The 24,942-nt window shown below is 41.4% G+C and overlaps 1 pseudogene; it reads right to left on the bottom strand.

Moving 5' to 3' along the window:
- Positions 1–258: 258 nt before the first annotated feature.
- Positions 259–24,942, bottom strand: part of LOC120543950 — a 78,517-nt pseudogene continuing 53,833 nt past the window's right edge.

Raw genomic sequence — 24,942 nt, 5'->3', positions numbered from 1 at the left:
AGAGAGAGAGGGAGACAGGGAGGGAGGAAGAGAGAGAGAGAGAGAGGGATACAGGGAGGGAGACAGGGAGGGAGACAGGGAGGGAGGGAGGGAGACAGATAGGGAGAGAGAGAGAGAGACAGAGGGAGGGAGACAGAGAGGGAGAGGGAGACAGAGAGAGAGGGAGACAGGGAGGGAGAGGAGACAGAGAGGGAGGGAGACAGAGAGAGAGGGAGACAGAGAGAGAGGGAGACAGGGAGACCGTGGTGTTTTGCTGAGTCAGATGTTGAGGCAGTACGCGGCCTCGGCGTCGTCCTGCAGAGCTTCAGGCAGAACGCCGGCAGACGTCCTAGTCATCCGGACGCTGTTGCTGCCGAACAGCGAGCGCTCGTACTCCATCAGCTGTCGCCAGAACCCTGCGTTGGGCCGGATGAACGGACGCTGATCCAGAACCACTTCATGAGCCCGCCACAGACTGAGACCCTCAAACCTGCAGACACACGGACCAATGTAGACTCCATGTAAATAATCAGGACTTTTAGCATGTATAGAGCCAGCATATCTCCACCAGACTCCATGTAAATAATCAGGACTTTTAGCGTGTATAGAGCCAGCATATCTCCACCAGACTCCATGTAAATAATAAGGACTTTTAGTGTGTATAGAGCCAGCATATCTCCACCAGACTCCATGTAAATAATAAGGACTTTTAGCGTGTATAGAGCCAGCATATCTCCACCAGACTCCATGTAAATAATAAGGACTTTTAGTGTGTATAGAGCCAGCATATCTCCACCAGACTCCATGTAAATAATAAGGACTTTTAGTGTGTATAGAGCCAGCATATCTCCACCAGACTCCATGTAAATAATAAGGACTTTTAGCGTGTATAGAGCCAGCATATCTCCACCAGACTCCATGTAAATAATCAGGACTTTTAGCGTGTATAGAGCCAGCATATCTCCACATGTAAATGGGTGAATTAAGGGTTTATTTCAACCAAACCAGAGTGGTGATTGTTGGAACGGTGGAAAGATGAACCAAGACGGGTTTTGGTAGTTTCTGTCCACTTTGAATGAAGTGTGTTTTACGATGACAAAAGTCCTGATTATTTACATGGAGTCTGGTGGGTTTTGTAGGTAATGACTGACCTCATCAGGTAGGCCATGATCAGGGTGGGGGATCGGCTCCAGCCGGCAGTGCAGCGACCGGGTCAAAGTACCGTCTGAGGGGGGCGTGAGGACGGTCCTGGACGGGGACGTGGAGGACGCTCAGGCCGTCCAGCAGCAGGACACGTCCTCCAGGCCGCTGGCGTTAACGATCAGCGTGATGCTCCTGCTGGAGAGGACGCCGGCGTTCAGGGCCGAGTCCAACCCGCTGAGGTACAGAACCGGAGACACCTGAGACACCGCCATGACCCGGTCTGGACAGAGGGGACAAAAAAGCTGAAAAAAACGTAACAAGAAAACGACAAAAAATGTAAAAAATTCAACGAAAAATTAATTATAGGCACCAAAAAAGTATGAATAAAACACCCAAAAGTCATTAAAAAACGTTTGTTTTGTTAAAGTGGGAAAAGCAATGAAAAATACACAACAAAAAAGCCCCAAAACTAAATATATTTTACATAAACATGTCAAAATGAAGAAAAAAAAAACTTTATACAGCCTAACAAAAGAAACAAAACTTTACAACAAGCGGCAAAAAAGTTGACAAAAATGCCACAAATGATATATTTTCTGCAGATTCATGTTAACAAGTTTAACCCCACGTTTTTGAAGATTTTACCAACATTTTTGTCACTTTTAGCAATGTTCTTTTGTAAAAAAAAAAAAAACTTGTGAAGACTGTTGTTGGGAGCCATCCACGTTATTACTTTTGGACAATTTGGTTGATAGAAACCCAAATTTCTGATATAGAAACTTTTTGAAAATGGGTCAGATTAGACCTGTAAAAAGAAACTGTAACTAAAAAACAAAACAAAAAATTATGAAAGTAACGAAAACTTCATAATAGGCACCAAAAAAGTTAAATAAAAATACACTCAAAAGTAATTAAAAAAACAATTTTTAGATTTTCAGATTAGACCTGAGGTCAACAGGAGGGTTCAGTAGGCTTTATTATATTAGGCACAAAAGTATACAAAAAGACACACACACAGACACACACACACCACCCGCCCCTCTCTCTCGTCTCTGAATAATGTGTGCATGAAGTCACGTCAGCCTCTGTAGTGTTAGAGTCATGTAGAGGACATTGATTACTGGATACAGAGCTGATGCTGCAAAGTTTCCTCTAATGATGAGATAAAGAAGTCGTGTTTGTTAAAGTTTGTTTAGTTGCTATGGTGATATTATCTGTGTCCCAGAACTCTCAGAACAACACTCCCAACTCATCTTTCATGTAAAGTAACTGTTTTTTTTATAAAAACACACACACACACACACACTGAGAGAGAGATACACACAGACACACAAACAGACACACAAATGCATACACATATACATGCATATATATAAATATTCACACATGCATACACAAAAACCAATATGTATATGTGACACACACACACACAGAGACACACACACACGCAAACACACACAGACACACACACAAGAGACACACACACACACACAGAGAGACGCACATAGACACACACACAGACACACATGCATACACATATACACAGTGTTGGGGAGTAACGAAATACATGTAACGGCGTTACGTATTCAGAATACAAATTATGAGTAACTGTATTCAGTTACAGTTACAATTTAAATTGTTGGTATTTAGAATACAGTTACATTGTTAAAATCAATGGATTACATGACGATACTTCTCTACATACATATACAGTGCCTTGCGAAAGTATTCGGCCCCCTTGAACTTTTCGACCTTTTGCCACATTTCAGGCCTCCAACATAAAGATATAAAACTGTAATTTTTTGTGAAGAATCAACAACAAGTGGGACACAATCATGAAGTGGAACGAAATTTATTGGATATTTCAAACCTTTTAAACAAATAAAAAACTGAAATATTGGGCGTGCAAAATTATTCAGCCCCCTTAAGTTAATACTTTGTAGCGCCACCTTTTGCTGCGATTACAGCTGTAAGTCGCTTGGGGTATGTCTCTATCAGTTTTGCACATCGAGAGACTGACATTTTTGCCCATTCCTCCTTGCAAAACAGCTCGAGCTCAGTGAGGTTGGATGGAGAGCGTTTGTGAACAGCAGTTTTCAGTTCTTTCCACAGATTCTCGATTGGATTCAGGTCTGGACTTTGACTTGGCCATTCTAACACCTGGATATATTTATTTGTGAACCATTCCATTGTAGATTTTGCTTTATGTTTTGGTTCATTGTCTTGTTGGAAGACAAATCTCCGTCCCAGTCTCAGGTCTTTTGCAGACTCCATCAGGTTTTCTTCCAGAATGGTCCTGTATTTGGCTCCATCCATCTTCGCATCAATTTTAACCATCTTCCCTGTCCCTGCTGAAGAAAAGCAGGCCCAAACCATGATGCTGCCACCACCATGTTTGACAGTGGGGATGGTGTGTTCAGGGTGATGAGCTGTGTTGCGTTTACGCCAAACATAACGTTTTGCATTGTTGCCAAAAGTTCGATTTTGGTTTCATCTGACCACAGCACCTTCTTCCACATGTTTGGTGTGTCTCCCAGGTGGCTTTTGGCAAACTTTAAACGACACTTTTATGGATATCTTTAAGAAATGGCTTTCTTCTTGCCACTCTTCCATAAAGGCCAGATTTGTGCAGTATACGACTGATTGTTGTCCTATGGACAGAGTCTCCCACCTCAGCTGTAGATCTCTGCAGTTCATCCAGAGTGATCATGGGCCTCTTGGCTGCATCTCTGATCAGTCTTCTCATTGTATGAGCTGAAAGTTTAGAGGGACGGCCGGGTCTTCGTAGATTTGTAGTGGTCTGATACTCCTTCCATTTCAATATTATCGCTTGCACAGTGCTCCTTGGGATGTTTAAAGCTTGGGAAATCTTTTTGTATCCAAACCCGCTTTAAACTTCCCCACAACAGTATCTCGGACCTGCCTGGTGTGTTCCTTTTGTTTTTCATGATGCTCTCTGGCGCTTTACACGGACCTCTGAGACTATCACAGAGCAGGTGCATTTATAATGAGACTTGATTACACACAGCTGGATTCTATTTATCATCATTAGTCATTTAGGTCAACATTGGATCATTCAGAGATCCTCACTGAACTTCTGGAGAGAGTTTGCTGCACTGAAAAAGTAAGGGGCTGAATAATTTTGCACGCCCACTTTTCAGTTTTTCATTTGTTAAAAAAGTTTGAAATAGCCAATGAATTTCGTTCCACTTCATAATTGGGACCCACTTGTTGTTGATTCTTCACAAAAAATTACAGTTTTATATCTTTATGTTTGAGGCCTGAAATGTGGCAAAAGGTCGAAACGTTCAAGGGGGCCGAATACTTTCGCAAGGCACTGTAGCTATGTGCCGTGCAGCCTGTGCTTGCCAGCAACTTACCTCCTTTCAGCGTCCAAATCACTCCACTTCCAACCTGAAGAAGCATCGTAAAGTAAGTTATTATTGTAATTAGCCAAGGGTAGTCGTCTGCTGTAGTTTTACTGGTCACCTTGCTATTTTAACATTGACGTGCGACTTTACATTCTCCTAGGTGCTGATTTACTAGCTCCAGAGCTGTTTAAAGACTGACAGCCCCGTTTGACATGCTAACTAACGTTAGCTAAAATTAGCTCGTGGTAGCTTAGACCGCGGTTAGATTTTTGTAGTATGCAGTTCGGGACTACCAATACAATAATCTATCTGCTTGTTCAGGTACACATTCAGCCAGTTGGAATAAAAAGAACACACCATTATATGCCTGTTTAGTAAGCTGGATGTGATAGCCGCATTCCTACACTTATAAAACGCAATTCAATGTGACACACACACACACACACAAACAGAGACACACACACACGCGCAAACACACTCATAGACACACACACAGACACACAAATGCATACACATATACACACATGCATACACATATACATACATGTATCCGTGACACACACAGAGACACACACACAGCCACACACACACACATACAGACAAACACAGAGACACATAGACACACACACACAGAGACACACCCCCCCAAACAAAAAAAAAAAAAAAAAAACACACACAACAGAGAGACACAAACACACAAACAAAAAACAAACACACACACACACACAGAGAGACACACACAAACAGACACACAAATGCATACACATATACACACAAGTATACACATATACACACATGTATATGTGACACACACACACTCACACACACTCACACACACAGACACACACACAGAGACACACTCACACGCAAACACACACATAGACACACACACAGAAGCGCACACACACAGAGAGAGACACACACACACAAACACACACAGACACACACACAGAGAGACACACACATGCAAACACACACATAGACACACACACAGAAGCACACACACAGAGAGAGACACACACGCAAACACACACATAGACACACACATAGACACACTCACACTCACACACACAGACACAAGACACACACACACACAGAGAGACACACGCAAACACACACAGACACACACACACAGACAAACAAACAGACACACAAAGACAAACAAACACAGACACACACAGACACACTCACACTCACACACACAGACACAGAGACACACACACACACACAGAGAGACACACGCAAACACACACATAGACAAACACACAGACACACACACACAGACAAACAAACAGACACACAAAGACAAACAAACACAGACACACACACACAAACAGACACATATACACACATGTATACACATATACACACACACACACTCACACACACACACACAGAGACACACACACAGAGAGATGCACACACACAGACACACAAATGCATATACATATACACATGCATACACACACAGACATACACACACAGACACAAACACAGACACACTAATGCATACACATATACACACATGCATACCCATACCACACATGTATATGTGACACACACAGACACACGGACAGATACACACACACACACACACACACACAGACACACACACACACACAAAGACACACATAGACACACACACACAGAGAGATGCACACACACAGAAAAAAAAATGCATACACACATGCATACACACACAGACATACACACACACACAGATATAGACACACAAATGCATACACATATACACACATGTATACGTGACACACACACACACACACACACACACACACACACACACAGACAAACAAACACAGACACACACAGACACACCACACACAGACACACACAGACACACACACACACACTTACACAAACACACACACTGAGACAGAGAGACACACACACAGATACACACACACACAAAGAGACACACACAGACACATAGACACACACATACAGAGAGACATACACACACACACAAACAGACACACAAATGCATACACATATACACACATGTATACGTGACACACTCACACACACACACACACACAGACACACACACACAAACACACAAATGCATACACATATACACACATGCATACACACATACAGTACACACATGTATATGTGACACACACAGACACACACACACAGACACACAAATGCATACACATATACACACATGTATACATGTATAAACACATGCATATACAGACATGTATATACACACACACACACACACTCACACACAGATACACACACAAACACACACATAGACACACAGTCCAACCCGCTGAGGTACAGAACCTGAGACACCGCCATGACCCGGTCTGAACAGAGGGGACAAAAAAGTAGACAAAAGCTTCAGAAATGTAACGAGAAAACGAAAAGAAAAGTAAAAAATGTGACACAAAAGTAAAAAAATCTGTAATTAAAAAATGATAAAAAAGTTTTGAAAGCAACGAAAACTTCATAATAGGAACCAAAACAGTTAAAAAAATACACTCAAAAGTAATTAAAAAAATAATTTTTTTAAAAGTGGGAAAAGCAGCGAAAAACACGCAAGAACAAAGTCCCAAAAACTAAATAACTTTTACACAAACATTTAAAAAAAAGTGTGAAAAATAAAGAAAAAACTTTATACAGCCTACCAAAAGAAACAAAACTTTATAACAAGTTGAGTAGGCTATATTATATTATTCACACAAATTTAATTTAATTTTAATTTATACTCTGTATTGATCCCCAATGGGGAAATTACAATTTACACTCTGTTGTTATTACACACTACACACACACAGGCCAGAAATACACACACACACACACATACAGGCCTGTAATACACACACACACAGGCCTGAAATACACACACACATACACACAGTCCAGAAACACACACACACAGAGGCCTGAAATACACACACACATAGGCCAGAAATACACACATACACACACAGGCCTGAAATACACACACACATACACACAGGCCAGAAATACACACACACACACAACAGGCCTGAAGTATACACACACACACACACAAGCCTGAAATACACACACACGCACACACACGCACACCTGAAATACACACACACACACACAGGCCTGAAATACACACACAGACACTACACACAGGCCTGAAATACACACACACACACACCAAGGGCCCAATACACACACACACACAGGCCTGAAATACACACACACATACACACAGGCCAGAAATACACACACACACACACACACAGGCCTGAAATACACACACACACACACAGGCCTGAAATACACACACACATACACACAGGCCAGAAATACACACACACACACACACAGGCCTGAAGTACTCACACACACACACACAAGCCTGAAATACACACACACACACACGCACACACACACACACACACCTGAAATACACACACACACACACAGGCCTGAAATACACACACACACACACACTACACACAGGCCTGAAATACACACACACACAAGGGCCTGAAATACACACACACACACACACAGGCCTGAAATACACACACACACACACACACACACAGGCCTGAAATACACACACATACACAGTACACCCAGGCCTGAAATACACACACACACACACACAGACACTACACACAGGCCTGAAATACACACACACACACAGACACACATAGACATACACGAACACAGAGAGACACACACACACAACACAGACACACACACATACACACACACACACACACATAGACACACACACAGAGAGACACAGACACACACATGCATGCACATATACACACATATACGTGACACACACAGATACACACACATAGACACACACACAGAGAGACACACACATACACAGACACACACAATCCCCCCCCCCTCCCCACTCTCTCCTCTCTGAATAATGGGTGTATGAAGTCACGTCAGCCTCTGTGGTTTTAGAGTCATGTAGAGGACATTGATTACTGGATAGAGAGCTGATGCTGCAAAGTTTCCTCTGATGAGATAAAGAGGTCATGTTTGTTGCAGTTTTTTAAATCACTTTGCTACTAATTTCAGAACTTTAATGTAATTTTTCAAAACTCAAAACAGTCATCACATCACACAGGATGTCCAATGTTCAAAACATTGCATTGTGCATTCATATCTTTAAATAAATCTTGCACAATCATTGGTTAAGAAAATTGTGAAATACCGCTGAAACATTACTTTAGATCACAGACACACAAGCTACCCATAGTTTCACTGGGTCATCGTTCGTACACTCATTACATATTGTAGTACAAAATAGGTGATACATTATGGTACTACATATAAATACATCCCTGTAAAAGTACTGCAGTAATAGAGAGAATACTACTGAAAAATGTGGTACAAATATATGTATATATATAATATATATGCATATATATGTTCTTATTTGCAACGGTGATCTGTCACATTCACATAGTTCCACATTCATACCTTGAAGCTGTCCAGTACAACCACAGTCTGATCTGCTGGCCACTGAGCATTATATAGCAGTATATATATATTAGGGTTGTCAAAATAACTCGGTAATTTCAATTAATTAACCTGAGAAAAAATATCCCGTTAAAAAAAATTGCGCAGATCAATCCATTCCATATTGACCTTTGACCCGGAGCCGTTCTAGCCACCATTCGACTGTAAAATGAAGGAGGGAGACTAGAATGTGCTGCCTGGATCTTTGATTGGAACATTTACTTATAAAAATCTTCTTCCTGAATAGGATTGGGTACCGAAACAAGTGGTTGCCTTAACGACCGGTATCTACCGGACCGAATAGCAACAGGGATTTCAGCGCCTCAATCCAGTGCCAATGATATGCCAGCACTTCTCTCTGATGCTCTGTAACAGACGTTACAGGAAACAGAAACATAGCTGCACGTGGCACTAGTTAACACTACACTCGACAGCCACTAACGTTGTTACAATGCTGACAGCTTACGCTAAATAGTGTAAAGGGTTCCTGTAGATCACTGTAGAGGATTCCAACACCGGGACATTACAATCTGCAGCTGCCATTGTCGGAAAAACACAGATGGTGCAATGAAACTGGTAACCTACAGCCTCGTGGTGCATTCAAAGTCATTGTTAAATCCCTTTTCCCATCTGGTGGTTGTTCTTGTCGTTCAACAGCAATTTACTGGTGAAATAAGTTATTTTTATCAGTTGTAGTTATTACATTATTATTAAATCATTTCATTTTGACCATATGGCCTTAGCAATAAACAAGCCCTTCTTTAATGTTGCCGACAGTTGTTTAGTACCCTTCTTTTTTTTTACTTTCTTAAAAAGTACCGGTTCAGGCACCGTTAAGGCACCGGTACCGTTTTTAAAGTACGGCTTTAGCACCGGTATTGGAAAAAAAAAAACGATACCCAACTCTATTCCTGAAGCAAATTTTAATTTATTTCCTCAGGATATTAGGTCATATTATTTGAACAGTGAAAGTTCAAAGTTTTTTAACTTTAATGTCACTAATGTTGATTATTCATTGATTCATTTGAATTAAAATATTTAATACTTTCACAGCAAAAATTATGTATGCGATTAATTTAACCGCTTGACTCCTGAATTTATTCACAATTATATAAACAAAATAGAATAGATATAAATTTAGGTATGATGCAAATTAGCGACAACAGGCATTATGGTAAAATTCTTTACAAAATGGTAAAATCAATAAAACAGAGTTGTTAGAACTTCTAAACTGTAATTGACAAATACATGGATCTTGACAACGGCAAGAAAGAAAACACTCTCCTACTCCCTAACATTGACAGTAGTTTCTTTAGGGTTAGGGGCAGGGTTAGGGTTAGGTTTAATTTCGCATGAACCGGATGTATCTCCCACTCCGACCGGTCCTACCAGAAACCAGTGCATGCAAAAGGTTCTGAGGTATGTATCACATGTAAACAAACCGGCATTGGGGGAATACACACGCTATCTCGCCTGCAGTCAGAATGGTTTGATGCAAATTAGCGACAGTCGGCGTTAAGGGGTTAGATTAATTAATCACAGAATATGTAATAAATTAGATTAAATTTTTTAATTGATTGACAGCCTACAACTCTGAACCTTCCTCTACCAAAATGAAGGCTTTTCATTGGTTGTGTTTCTTGATTGCTTTTTTGATTGGTCTGTTTGAAAGCTTATAAGAAGGTATCTTCCTGTTTTGGAAATTGATTGACTCCCTGACGAAGGCTTGTATGCCGAAACGCGTCGGAGCACTTTAAGATTAATGATGACTTAGCCATAAATAAAGGCTTTGTATTTTTCTAAAGAGAGTGCCTTGGACTTTCCTTTTTGGTTTCTGCATACACACACATTACTTTATATATAAAGTATATATCAATTATATATCTCAATCATCAGTAACGAGTTGGCAGAACTACCCACTCACACGCACACACACTCCAGAAGGTGAACTGCCACCTCTCCAGCTACCAGTCCACCTCCGTACCAGCAACCCTCCGGTTGCCAGACACACAAACACACACAGACACACACAAGACACAGACACACACACACACACACACACACACACAAACACACACAGAAACACACACACACACATACACACACCCACACACAGACGCACTCACACTCACTCACACACACTCACAAAAACACACACACACAGACACACTCACAGAGACACAGACACACGCACACAGAAACACACACACAGGCACACACACAGAGACAAACACACACAAACATAGACACACACACAGACACACACACACACACACACAGACAAAAACAGATAAAGAGCAGCTGCTGATGAGGGTTGGTGTGGAGCGTATATGAGCTGAGTGGTGTCAGTGTTTGTCGACCTCGGAGCAGAATGGCTGCAGTCACAGAGCTCTCCTTCCTGCCAACTCCTGCCTGATCTCCAGATCTGTTGGTGAGGAGAAGCTTGTCCTGTGGAACACCTCTGACCTCTGGTCCAACACCTCTGACCTCTGGTCCAACAGCTCCTCAGTACCTCAACACCTGAAACAACGACTTGACAGCGTTGTGGATACTTCTTCTTACACCATCCGTTACCTGACCCATTCAGACTCCGGCCGGTACCGAGAGGAGTGTTGGACTGAGGGCAACGTGACGCATGACAACAACATCACTATCACTGTTTGTTCTACAATATATCGGAGAGGTATCACAGCAAGACTTGGAGAAACAGTGGACCTGCCATGTTGGGGACCAGCTGATAATCTGGATATCCAGTGGCTCAAACGGGACTCTAGATATGAGCAAGAAACATGGAACAGAGTTTTTGGGGACAAGACGACATCAGTGATGGACAATGTTAGAGGAAGATACCAAGTGGTGACAAACACATCAGCTCTTCGTGTTTCCAATGTCACAGCAACAGACGTTACACGGTACAACTGTCTGGTGATGAACCAACAGCAGTGTGTTAGCAGTGAGACTGTACAGTTGTTCCTACAGGATGAAATGATCTATCACTCAGTGGGAGAGACCGCTGTGTTGCCGTGCACTGCTGCTGACTCCACTGATGAACAGCCCCCCCATTGGAGGAAGGTTAATCACAAAACACGCTCACACACTGACCTAGGACTACACAACCAGACTGTTCCTTCAGTAGACCAAAACTACTCGCTGGTGTTTTCATCTCTAATGTTAAATCACTCAGGTCAGTACTACTGTGAAGCCTCTAGGAGAGAGCAACGGTATTGGCTGATTGTGTGCCCCAAATTTGGCCCCCTTGCTGTAGAGCTCTTCTCAGAGGGAGAAGAAGTCACTGTCAGATGCAGAGATTGGGGAAAGGGTAAGGGGCATCAGTGGTTTATCAAGTCACACCGAACAGAGGGAAGAATCTTTAATGTACGGCCTGATCAGAGCATGAACAGAGTGAGCTGGTACTATGATAATGATAACCTGGTTATCTCTAATATCTCAGTGGGAGACGCAGGGGAGTACTGGTGTGTAGTTATGGACCCATTTGATGATGATCAGTGTGTGTCAAGCAGCAGAACTGTGTTAGTGTACATGGAGCCCTTTGGGATTTACTCCACCTTCTTCAAAGTGCGATGCTCAGTGCTCAGTGTCCTGCTGCTGATGCTCTGTGCTGCTGTAGTCGCTGTGAACCTGAGGACACGGAGAGGAGCGCAGCTTTCAGCTCACACACACACTCAATATGCATATATGATCATTTCACCATTGGCTTTAATACAGCCTGATATACACTATATATATATATATATATATATATCATATTGTATTGTATATATTGTATATTGAGTTAGTTGATGTTTGCTTGATGTTGTTGTGGATGTGATTATAAGGGGGGGAAATTGGTTTAATAGTTGAACATGTTGGATATTCACTTTTTACATTACTGTCACCTAAGAGCTTGTGTGTGTGTGTGTGTGTGTGTGCGTGTGCGTGTGTGTGTGTGTCTGTGTCTGTGTCTGTGTCTGTGTGTGTGTTCCAGATGTTGTATTTTAAATCTAAAGATGATGTGATGTTGTAAATTATATATGAAGTAATATGAATTGTTTTTAATGCATTTATAATAGTTGTATCTTGCAGTGTTGTCAGTGTTATAAACTTGTTATTATATCTTGGTCTATACCTATGATCTATCGTCTGTGTAATAAACATTATTCATAAACATTAAAACTTGTTCTGATTGTGATTTCTGATTAATTATTATAAGCAACATATCTCTGGGTCTGTAAAATGTTTCTCATGTTAACTTTCAGTAAGTAAAGTTGGTTTCTAGAGCACATTTAAACACACATTAATCTGACCAAAGTGCTGAATAAAAGAACATTAAAATGTAAATCAAAACCCAAAAGATCCCAACGCCAACAAAAAGAAGCAGTTCCCAAACCCAGAATGATAGACATGATGAGAACAGATTGAGAGATTAGAGAGTTATAATGGGTCTTTATCTGAGATATAAAAACAGAAATGGAGGGAGCACATCTGATATGTGAAGGCAGCAGCTTCCACCGTCGTGGAGCAGCAGCTGGAAAGGCTCTGTCCCATATTTGGCAGTTTGCAGATGATCTGTATCTGTGTTTTATTATAAAGTTAATTAAATAAAAGGTGTTCTACTTTGTCTCAGCTACAGCTCTGAGTCTCTCCCTCTGCTCCCGTTTACCTCACCACTGAGTCTCACTTCATGTCCCGCCCACAACACTATCTGGTTGGTAGATGTTAGACCAGTATCAGCCAATCAACACTCACCACTGAGTCTCACTTAATGTCCCGCCCACAACACTATCTGGTTGGTAGATGTTAGTCGAGTATCAGCCAATCAACACTCACCACTGAGTCTCACTTAATGTCCCGCCCACAACACTATCTGGTTGGTAGATGTTAGACGAGTATCAGCCAATCAACACTCACCACTGAGTCTCACTTCATGTCCCGCCCACAACACTATCTGGTTGGTAGATGTTAGGCGAGTAACAGCCAATCAGCACTCACCATGAAGTTCTGTTCAGTGTTCAATATATTTCTCTACTGGGGAGAACTCAGCAGTGTTATGGGGCTCCTTGAGTTCTGGATTACATGAGGAGACAATAGGAGGTCAGGTGGAATCATAAATCTATAATATACAACGTAGGGATGAGACAAACTAAATATACTGCACACACAACCAGCCATGCAAATAAAACCATAACAAAAGGTAAAACACAAGCACTATGAACTGGCTCTCTCTCCCATGTTTCTTTAGTTTCTCTGATGATTTAGATGTTAACAAATGGAAGTAGTGGCATCACACACACACACACACACACATATATACACACACAGACACACACACACAGACAACACACACACACACACACACACATAGACACACACTTTTCCCCAATGTTTTTGAAGCTTTGTCCGGCTTTTTTTTTGTCACTTCTCGACATTTTTGTCACTTTTTCCGATGTCTTTGTCGATTCTTTCTTTGCTTTTCTTTTCTTTCCAAATGCTATAAAATTGAATTAAAAAACCCAAATTCAATTAAGTAGTCAACTGATCATATATGTTACTTGTGCAGAGCGTTGGATGGACCAGATCCATCCAACGCTCTGCACAAGTAACATATATGATTTTTTTTGGTAACTCTGCAAACCCTTGGTGTTCTCTCAATGAGCTTCATGAGGTAGTCACCTGAAATGGTTTTACCTTCACAGGTGTGCTTTGTCAGGGTTAATTAGTGGAATATTTTCCCTTATTAATAAAAAAGCAAAGGGCGGCTACTTTGAAGAATCTAAAATATAAGACATGTTTTCAGTTATTTCACACTTTTTTGTTAAGTACATCATTACATATGTGTTCATTCATAGTTTTGATGCCTTCAGTGAGAATCTAAAATGTAAATAGTCATGAAAATAAATAAAAAAACACATTGAATGAGAAGGTCTGTCCAAACTTTTGGCCTGTACTGTATATACAAATGAAGCAAGTTTTTTTTATTTTTTAATATAGTCTAAAATGTCTAAAAAAGCACCAAAACTTCACACAAAAAAATATCAAACTTGTCCAAAAAAAAATCAAAAGTGTCCCAAAAAAAAAATACATCAACTGAGTGGTTTTGGTGCCGAACCAATCAGCATCTGTTCCCTTCTCTGATTCAGATATGGGGGACAGACAGACAGAGAGGGAGAGGAACGCTCTTACTGGGTGAGCTTGAGGCCGCCCCAAGGGATAGGGCCATCTTACTGAGATAAAACCTCATTTAAAAGTCGGTCCTATGACCGTGGTGGTTTGCGGAGTCATGACGTTGTGACCGTGGTGGTTTGCTGAGTCATGACGTTGTGAGCGTGGTGTTTTGCTGAGTCATGACGTTGTGACCGTGGTGGTTTGCTGAGTCATGACGTTGTGACCGTGGTGGTTTGCTGAGTCATGACGTTGTGAGCGTGGTGTTTTGCTGAGTCAGATGTTGAGGCAGTACGCGGTCTCGGCGTCGTCCTGCAGAGCTTCAGGCAGAACGCCAGCAGACGTCCTCGCCATCCGGACGCTGTTGCTGCCGAACAGCGAGCGCTCGTACTCCATCAGCTGTCGCCAGAACCCTGCGTTGGGCCGGATGAACGGACGCTGATCCAGAACCACTTCATGAGCCCGCCACAGACTGAGACACTCAAACCTGCAGACACACGGACCAATGTAGACTCCATGTAAATAATCAGGACTTTTATCATGGTAAAACACACTTCATTTAAAGTTGACAGAAACTAAATAAAACTATCAAAAGCCGTCTTGGTTCATCTTTCCACTGTTCCAACAATCACCACTCTGGTTTGGTTGAAATAAACCCTTAATTCACCCATTTACATGTGGAGATATGCTGGCTCTATACACGCTAAAAGTCCTGATTATTTACATGGAGTCTGGTGGAGATATGCTGGCTCTATACACGCTAAAAGTCCTGATTATTTACATGGAGTCTGGTGGAGATATGCTGGCTCTATACACGCTAAAAGTCCTGATTATTTACATGGAGTCTGGTGGAGATATGCTGGCTCTATACACGCTAAATGTCCTGAATGTCCTAAATGATTGGTAAATTATGTGGAATTACATAAAAGAAATGTCATGCAAACCAAAGTAAAAGAACACCACAGCACACAGACAGAGCGCAACACATGCAGCATGCAGAACCCCTTGCAAAACCACATGAGGTACATCCACACAGAGTAGGCAGAACAGCAGCAAGGTCCCACCACCAGCTACAAATATTGGTACTTACTATAGCTGGGTTATATGAAGAAAATCTAAATATCACGATATTTTTGACCAAATAAATTGATGTCGATATTGCGGCAATATTGTTGGGTTGACTATTGGTGCTTTCACAAAATGAGAGTTTAGATTCAGTAAATAATCATCAGTAATGTGGATATAATGACTAAGTGGGTGAAGGCAAATAATAGAACAGTTACAACAATCTGGTAGTCGGGCAAGAGTAAATGCAGTGCCAAGATATTGTAAAATATTTATCGTAAAAGAAGCACACATTCATACACGGTCAAGCCACTAAACCTGTATGGAAATTAACACCTCTGCTAAAATGCAGAGGTGTCAAAAGTATTCACATTCATTACTCAAGTAGAAGTATAGATACTAGGGTTTGAAAAGACTTTTGTAGAAGTTGAAGTATCAACTCAAGCTTTTTACTTAAGTAAAAGTGTAAAAGTACTGGTTTTAAAACTACTTAAAGTATAAAAGTAAAAGTAATGTAAGGCAGAGATCTTCAGGGGTCCTCAGAGTCATTGCAGGGGGGCCTCCAAATTATTGTACATTTTTGAGTCTTTAAAAAAAATAAAAATAAAATGCCTTAAGATAATTCCAACATATTATTAGCAAATATAAATTCCCACTGATGATAGGCTAACTGGCCTATAGGTAAGGTAGTCACTGAGATATCAGCCCACAGATACAGTTAATCCTAGATTTACTGTGCCACATATGTAACATTAAAATATGATTTATAAAATCATGCCAACAATTAATATTTTAATAGCTTATGAAAAAAGGTATGTAAGAAGGCTTTAGGTTACCCTAACAGTTATTGTAGGCCCAGTTTAATATGCAACTTAATTTCATACAATATGTAGGGGGTCCCTACTACATCTCACTTTAAGTTAAGGGGTCCTTGGCTTAAAAAACGTTCAAGACCCCTGATGTAAGGGGGGGGAATGCCATTAAGGACAACAGCTTAACTCTAAAACGCGGGGACAAAATCATATGACTATAATAATGTTACAGTATATTAAAATCATACCTGCAAACTCAGAAGGGCTGAAAAAGGTGACACATAGGCTACATCTCTTCTGTGTTTTTCAGACAACGGCAGCTACAGTCTGGTGTTAGACTCCTCTCCAGTGAAATACAGACACACTTTTACACCGTTTAGCTCTCAGCATTTTATCATGTTTACTCCAGCTGCTAGCTAACGCTAGGCTAACCTGCTTCCAACTGTAGCGTTGACGTGCGGCGATGTTCAGTTCCCTCTTACGTCCGTTTTCGGAGCATCGCGCAGGCATTTAAGTGGCACCGAAATAAGGCACCGAAATCCGTGTTGCTATTTAGTCCGGTAGATAACATTATGGCACCGGTGGCGTATTAGCACCATTGACATATATTAGCACCGGGTCTGTACAGGTGTTACGGATCGCGTACAAACCAATAGGGTGTCGGAAAAGCTATGTTTATACTTCTCATCCAACCACAATCAAATTCACTCTCTCCGGATGGAGCGATCTGGAGAGGTTTTTTTGTGTGTTTTTTTGAACGATGACTGACGAGCTGGAATGAAAACAAGCCGAACTGAAATAGGAGTAACGAGGCTATTTTTAAAATGTAAGGAGTAGAAAGTACAGATAATTGCGTGAAAATGTAAGGAGTAGAAGTAAAAAGTATGCTGTAAAATAATTACTTCAGTAAAGTATAGATACCCAAAATTTCTACTTAAGTAAGGTAACGAAGTATTTTTACTTCGTTACTTGACACCTCTGCTAAAATGTACAGAAACACACACACAAACACACACACACACACACACACAATAACACACACACACAAACACAGATACACACACAGACACACACTTACACACACAAGTCAAGTCAAGTCAAGTCAAAGTTTATTTATACAGCACTATTTATACAGACAGGCTGACCAATGTGCTTTACAGAGCAATAGAATATCACACGACAGACAAAACAAGAAAAATTTAAAAACAAATTAAACACTATTAAAAGCAATTGAATAGAAGTGTGTTTTCAAGAGTGACTTGAAAACTGACAAGTCAGAAGCAGAGCGAATATGAAAGGGCAAGCTATTCCATAGTGTCGGGCCAGCAATGGCAAAGGCACGATAACCCCTGTGTTTTAACCTGTACCGTGGTATGGATAAAAGTTTCTGTGTCCCTGACCTAAGATCCCTGGAAGGAGTGTATTGCTCTAGGAGCTCCGATAAATAGAGGGGAGCTTGAGACACACAGACACACACAAAAGACAGACACACAAAGAGAAACACACACACAAAGAGACACATACACACACACACACACACAAACACACACAAACACACACACACACAAAGAGACACAAACACACACACACAAAGAGACACAAACAATGATCAATCATCAACAAATTTTTGACAGTTTTCAGTGGTTATGAGGACCAATATGAGAGAGAAATGTGGTGATCATTGATCATTGTTTAGGTACATTAAACCACGTTAAGCTTTTTCCATAGGCACAAAAAAGTGGTGGGTACAAAATGACTCAAACAGAGACACACACACAAACAGACACACACACACAGACACACACACACACACACATACACACACACACACACACACACAGAAACACACACGCACACACACAGAGACACACACACACACACAGACACACACACACATACACACACACAGATACACACACACACACAGACACACACACACACACACACACACATAGAGACACACACACACAGAAACACACAGAGACACACACAGAAACACACACAGAAACACACACACTTATACATACAAACACAGACATGCACACATACACACACAGACAGACACACACACACACACACACACACATGGTTTTTTTTTCTACCATTGATTGTTTTTTCTGGTGCAAATGTTGAAGTCCCGATCTTTTTCCTTTCTTCGTTGGATAGGGGTCCAGTTGGATAGGGGTCCAGTTAGATAGGGGTCCAGTTGGATAGGGGTCCAGTTAGATAGGGGTCCAGTTGGATAGGGGTCCAGTTGGATAGGGGTCCAGTTGGATAGGGATCCAGTTGGATAAGGGTCCAGTTGGAAAGGGGTCCAGTTGGATAGGGATCCAGTTGGATAAGGGTCCAGTTGGATAGGGGTCCAGTTGGATAGGGGTCCAGTTGGATAGGGGTCCAGTTGGATAAGGGTCCAGTTGGATAGGGGTCCAGTTGGATAGGGATCCAGTTGGATAAGGGTCCAGTTGGATAGGGGTCCAGTTGGATAGGGGTCCTGTTGGATAGGGGTCCAGTTGGATAAGGGTCCAGTTGGATAGGGGTCCTGTTGGATAGGGGTCCAGTTGGATAGGGATCCAGTTGGATAAAGGTCCAGTTGGATAGGGATCCAGTTGGATAAGGGTCCAGTTGGATAAGGGTCCAGTTGGATAGGGGTCCAGTTGGATAGGGGTCCAGTTGGATAAGGGTCCAGTTGCCATTTTGGCGAGTGATGTGTGTGCGTGATTGTTTGTGTTTAGAGTGGGGGATTGGGAATGTGTGGGTGATATTTGAACAACAAAGTGCTTAGTGTTACTGAGTTAGTGAATGTGACATAGTGCAGTGATTTTCATTGAGACGCGTTTGCATGACTCTAAAACCACAGAGGCTGACGTCATACACACATTATTCAGAGAGGAGAGAGAGGGGTGTCTGTGTAAGTGTGTTTGTGTGTGTGTATATGTGTGTGTCTGTATGTACGTGTGTGTCTATGTGTGTGTTTGTGTGTGTGTCGCTGTTTGTGTTTGTGTCTATGTGTGTGTTTGTATGTATGTGTGTGTCTGTGTGTGTGTGTGTGTGTGTGTCGCTGTTTGTGTGTGTGTATATGTGTGTGTCTGTATGTATGTGTGTGTCTATGTGTGTGTGTGTGTGTGTGTGTGTGTGTCGCTGTTTGTGTTTGTGTCTATGTGTGTGTGTGTGTGTGTTTGTGTCTGTGTACGTGAGCGTATGTGTATGTATGTATGTGTGTGTGTGTGTTGTGTGTGTGTGCGTGTTGTGTGTAATTGTGTGTGTGTGTCTGTGTGTGTGTGTGTGTGTGTGTATTTGTGTGTGTGTGTGTGTGTGTATCTTGCTAGACATATTATATTGTACAGGTCATTTTATTATATTTTATTCAAATTATATTGATAGTTTTCATGAGAAGATAGGGCCAGAGCAAACCACATTTCATTGTATTCTCTTTGTACTTTGTACTTTTAAATTCACATAACAATAATAATAATAATACACTTGAACTTGAAGTTATTATGGTCTGTTTCTGCCTGTTTAGGTATTAGAGTTTCCTAAAGGACTCATTAAAGGAGCGCTATAGATTTAGGGGGACTGGCCCGGAGCCGGAGACCCTTCTGCTTGAGGCTGCTGCATGTCATGGTGGGTGTTGATTGGCTGATACACGTCTAACATCTACCAACCAGATAGTGTTGTGGGCGGGACATGAAGAGAGACTCAGTGGTGAGTGTTGATTGGCTGATACTGGTCTAACATCTACCAATCAGATAGTGTTGTGGGCGGGACATGAAGTGAGACTCAGTGGTGAGTGCTAATTGGCTGATACTCGTCTAACATCTACCAACCAGATAGTGTTGTGGGCGGGACATGAAGAGAGACTCAGTGGTGAGTGTTGATTGGCTGATACTGGTCTAACATCTACCAATCAGATAGTGTTGTGGGCGGGACATGAAGTGAGACTCAGTGGTGAGGTAAACGGAAGCAAAGGGAGAGACTCAGAGCTGTACCTGAGACAAAGTACAACACCTTTTATTTCATTAACTTTATAATGATATATATATATATTATATATAAAATAATGGGAACTGCTTGTTGTTGTTGTTGTTGTTGTTGTTGGCGTTGGGATCTTTTTTTTGGTTTTGATAATTACATTTTAATGTTCTCTTATTCAGCACTTTGGTCAGATTAATGTGTGTTTAAATGTGCTCTAGAAATCAACTTTACTTACTGAAAGTTAACATAAGAAACTTTTAATTTTACAAACCGAGAGATACGTTGCTTATAATAATTAATCAGAAATCACAGTCAGAACGAGTTTTAATGTTTATGAATAATGTTTATTATACAGACGATAGATTATAGATATAGACCAAGATATAATAACAAGTTTATAACACTGACAACACTGCAAGATACAACTAAATTCCTTCATAATATTCCATATAATATACAACATCACATCATCTTTAGATTTATAATAAAATAAAACATGTTAACATACAACATCTACACACAGATACACACACAGTCACACACACACACACAGACACACAAACAAATACACGCACACATACACACACACACACACACATTCAAGAAAAGATCACCTAACTCAATATATATAAAATATAACATCATCTATATATACACAACATACTAATACAGACGATAAAGGAACATCTGCACACTTAGGTTACCTTCTAACATTCAGAACTTATATTATTATTATTATAATAATAATCATTGGGCATTTATTTTATATTATAATAATAATCATTGGGTATTTATGTCTCATTTCCCATCATTTCTGTTTGTTGTTTTTGTCTTTTGTGTTCAAGTTTAAATGTTTTCTCTGCATGAATGTGTCCCATCCCTTGTTTTAAAGCCAGTGTATACCAGGCTGTATTAAAGCCAGTGTATACCAGGCTGTATTAAAGCCAATGATGAAATGATCATATATGCATATTAAGTGTGTGTGTGAGCTGAAAGCTGCGCTCCTCTCCGTGTCCTCAGGTTCACAGCGACTACAGCAGCACAGAGCATCAGCAGCAGGACACTGAGCACTGAGCATCGCACTTTGAAGAAGGTGGAGTAAATCCCAAAGGGCTCCATGTACACTAACACAGTTCTCTCTGTTAACAGACACTGATAATCAACACGTGGGTCAGTAACTACACACCAGTACTCCCCTGCGTCTCCCACTGAGATATTAGAGATAACCAGGCTCCCATTATCATAGTACCAGCTCACTCTGTTCATGCTCTGATCAGACTCTACACTAAAGATTCTTCCCTCTGTTCGGTGCGATTTGATAAACCAACCATGCCACCTACGCTTTCCCCTATCTCTGCATCTGAGAGTGACTTCTTCTCCCTCTGAGAACAGCTCTACAGCAGGGGGACCAAATTTGGGGCACACATACAGAGAATACGCTTGCAATATGATAGAGGCTTTACAGGTGTACCAACCTGTGTGATTTAACATTAGAGATGAAAACACCAGCGAGTAGTTTTGGTCTACTGAAGGAACAGTCTGGTTTAGTTGTCCTAGGTCAGTGGAGAACCGATTAGACCAACGTGGGGGCTGTTCATCAGTGGAGTCAGTGATAGAGCACGGCAACACAGCGGTCTCTCCCACTGAGTGGTAGATTACCTCAGACAGTAGGAACACCAGTACAGTGTGATTGCTAACACACTGCTGTTGGTTCATCACCAGACAGTTGTACTCTCCAATGTCTGCTCCTGTGACGTTGGAAACACGAAGAGCTGATGTGTTTGTCACCACTTGGTATCTTCCTCTAACATTGTCCATCACTGATGTCGTATTTTCCCCAAAAACTCTGTTCCATGTTTCTTGCTCATATCTAGAGTCCTGTTTGAGCCACTGGACATCCAGATTATCAGCGGCTCCCTTACATGGCACGTCCACTGTTCTTCCAAGTCTTGCTGGCCTAAGGCTCCCTCTCTCATCTATTGATTTAGAACAAACAGTAATAGTGAAGTTGTTGTCATGCGTCAGGTTGCCCTCAGTCCAACACTCCTCTCGGTACCGGCCGGAGTCTGAATGGGTCAGGGGGAAGATGGTGTAAGAAGAAGTTTTCCCATCGCTGTAAAGTCGTTGTTTCAGGTATTCAGGTACTGAGGGGTTGTTGGACCAGAGGTCAGAGGTGTTCCACAGGACAAGCTGCTCCTCACCAACACATCTGGAGATCAGGCAGGAGTTGGTGTTCTCGGGGAGGTTGAAGAAGTAAAACCATCCTTCCTTTTGAAGGATGGTCCGTTCTTGAGCATGGATGTAGTTGCTGAGAGCAAACAGCAGGAAGGAGAGCTCTGTCACTGCAGCCATTCTGCTCCGAGGTGGACAAACACTGACACCACTCAGCTCATACACGCTCTACACCAACCCTCATCAGCAGCTGCTCTTTATCTGGTATTACACATGACTTCTTTATCTCATCATCAGAGGAAACTTTGCAGCATCATCTCTCTATCCAGTAATCAATGTCCTTTACATGACTCTAAAACCACAGAGGCTGTGTGTGTGTGTTTTTGTGGCTTTTCTTTTAGTATTTTCTCCACTTTTAGCCTAAATAAGAACATGTACAGTCTATCTTTGTGTTGTTAGTAGTGTGTCGCTCCAGCAGACGTTTAGGATGCATCAGGAGATCTGGACAACATTTGACCCTGATACAAAGTCCACAGATAAAAAGATCAATAACTTAAAGGGTAACTCAATCAGGTTACTTTGTCTAAGTGACTGATGGAAACAACAATCTTTGACATTAGTCCAGTATTAAGCAAGAAAAACAGGCCCGAAATCCCCATCAACTAACCCACCAGACTCCATGTAAATAATAAGGACTTTTATCATCATGAAACACACTTCATTCAAAGTGGACAGAAACTAAATAAAACTATCAAAAACCGTCTTGCTTCATCTTTCCACTGTTCCAACAATCACCACTCTGGTTTGGTCTGGTCTGGTTTACACGCTAAAAGTCCTGATTATTTACACGGAGTCTGGTGGAGATATGCTGGCTCTATACACGCTAAAAGTCCTGATTATTTACATGGAGTCTGGTGGAGATATGCTGGCTTTATACACGCTAAAAGTCCTGATTATTTACATGGAGTCTGGTGGAGATATGCTGGCTCTATACACGCTAAAAGTCCTGATTATTTACATGGAGTCTGGTGGAGATATGCTGGCTCTATACACGCGCTAAAGTCCTGATTATTTACATGGAGTCTGGTGGAGATATGCTGGCTGTATACACGCTAAAAGTCCTGATTATTTACATGGAGTCTGGTGGAGATATGCTGGCTCTATACACGCTAAAAGTCCTGATTATTTACATGGAGTCTGGTGGAGATATGCTGGCTCTATACACGCTAAAAGTCCTGATTATTTACATGGAGTCTGGTGGAAATATGCTGGCTCTATACATGCTAAAAGTCCTGATTATTTACATGGAGTCTGGTGGAGATATGCTGGCTCTATACACGCTAAAAGTCCTGATTATTTACATGGAGTCTGGTGGAAATATGCTGGCTCTATACATGCTAAAAGTCCTGATTATTTACATGGAGTCTGGTGGAGATATGCTGGATCTACACGTATAAAGTCCTGATTATTTACATGGAGTCTGGTAGAGATGTACTGGCTCTATACACGCTAAAAGTCCGCTGATTATTTACATGGAGTCTGTGTGGAGATATGCTGCCGCCATACACACCCTAAAAGTCCTCCATTATTTACATGGAGTTTTGGTGGAATATGCTGGGTCTATACACCTCCAAAAATATTTAAATAGTATAGTGTGGTGGAATATGCCTTGGCGTTCTATACATGTAGCACTTAAAGTCTGATTATTTACATGGAGTCTGGTGGAAATATGCTGCTCTATACACGCTAAAAGTCCTGATTAT

Source organism: Perca fluviatilis, chromosome 2 (assembly GCF_010015445.1).
Source record: "Perca fluviatilis chromosome 2, GENO_Pfluv_1.0, whole genome shotgun sequence".
In the NCBI taxonomy this organism is placed as follows: domain Eukaryota; kingdom Metazoa; phylum Chordata; class Actinopteri; order Perciformes; family Percidae; genus Perca; species Perca fluviatilis.
This window is presented reverse-complemented; position numbering and strand designations above follow the sequence as displayed.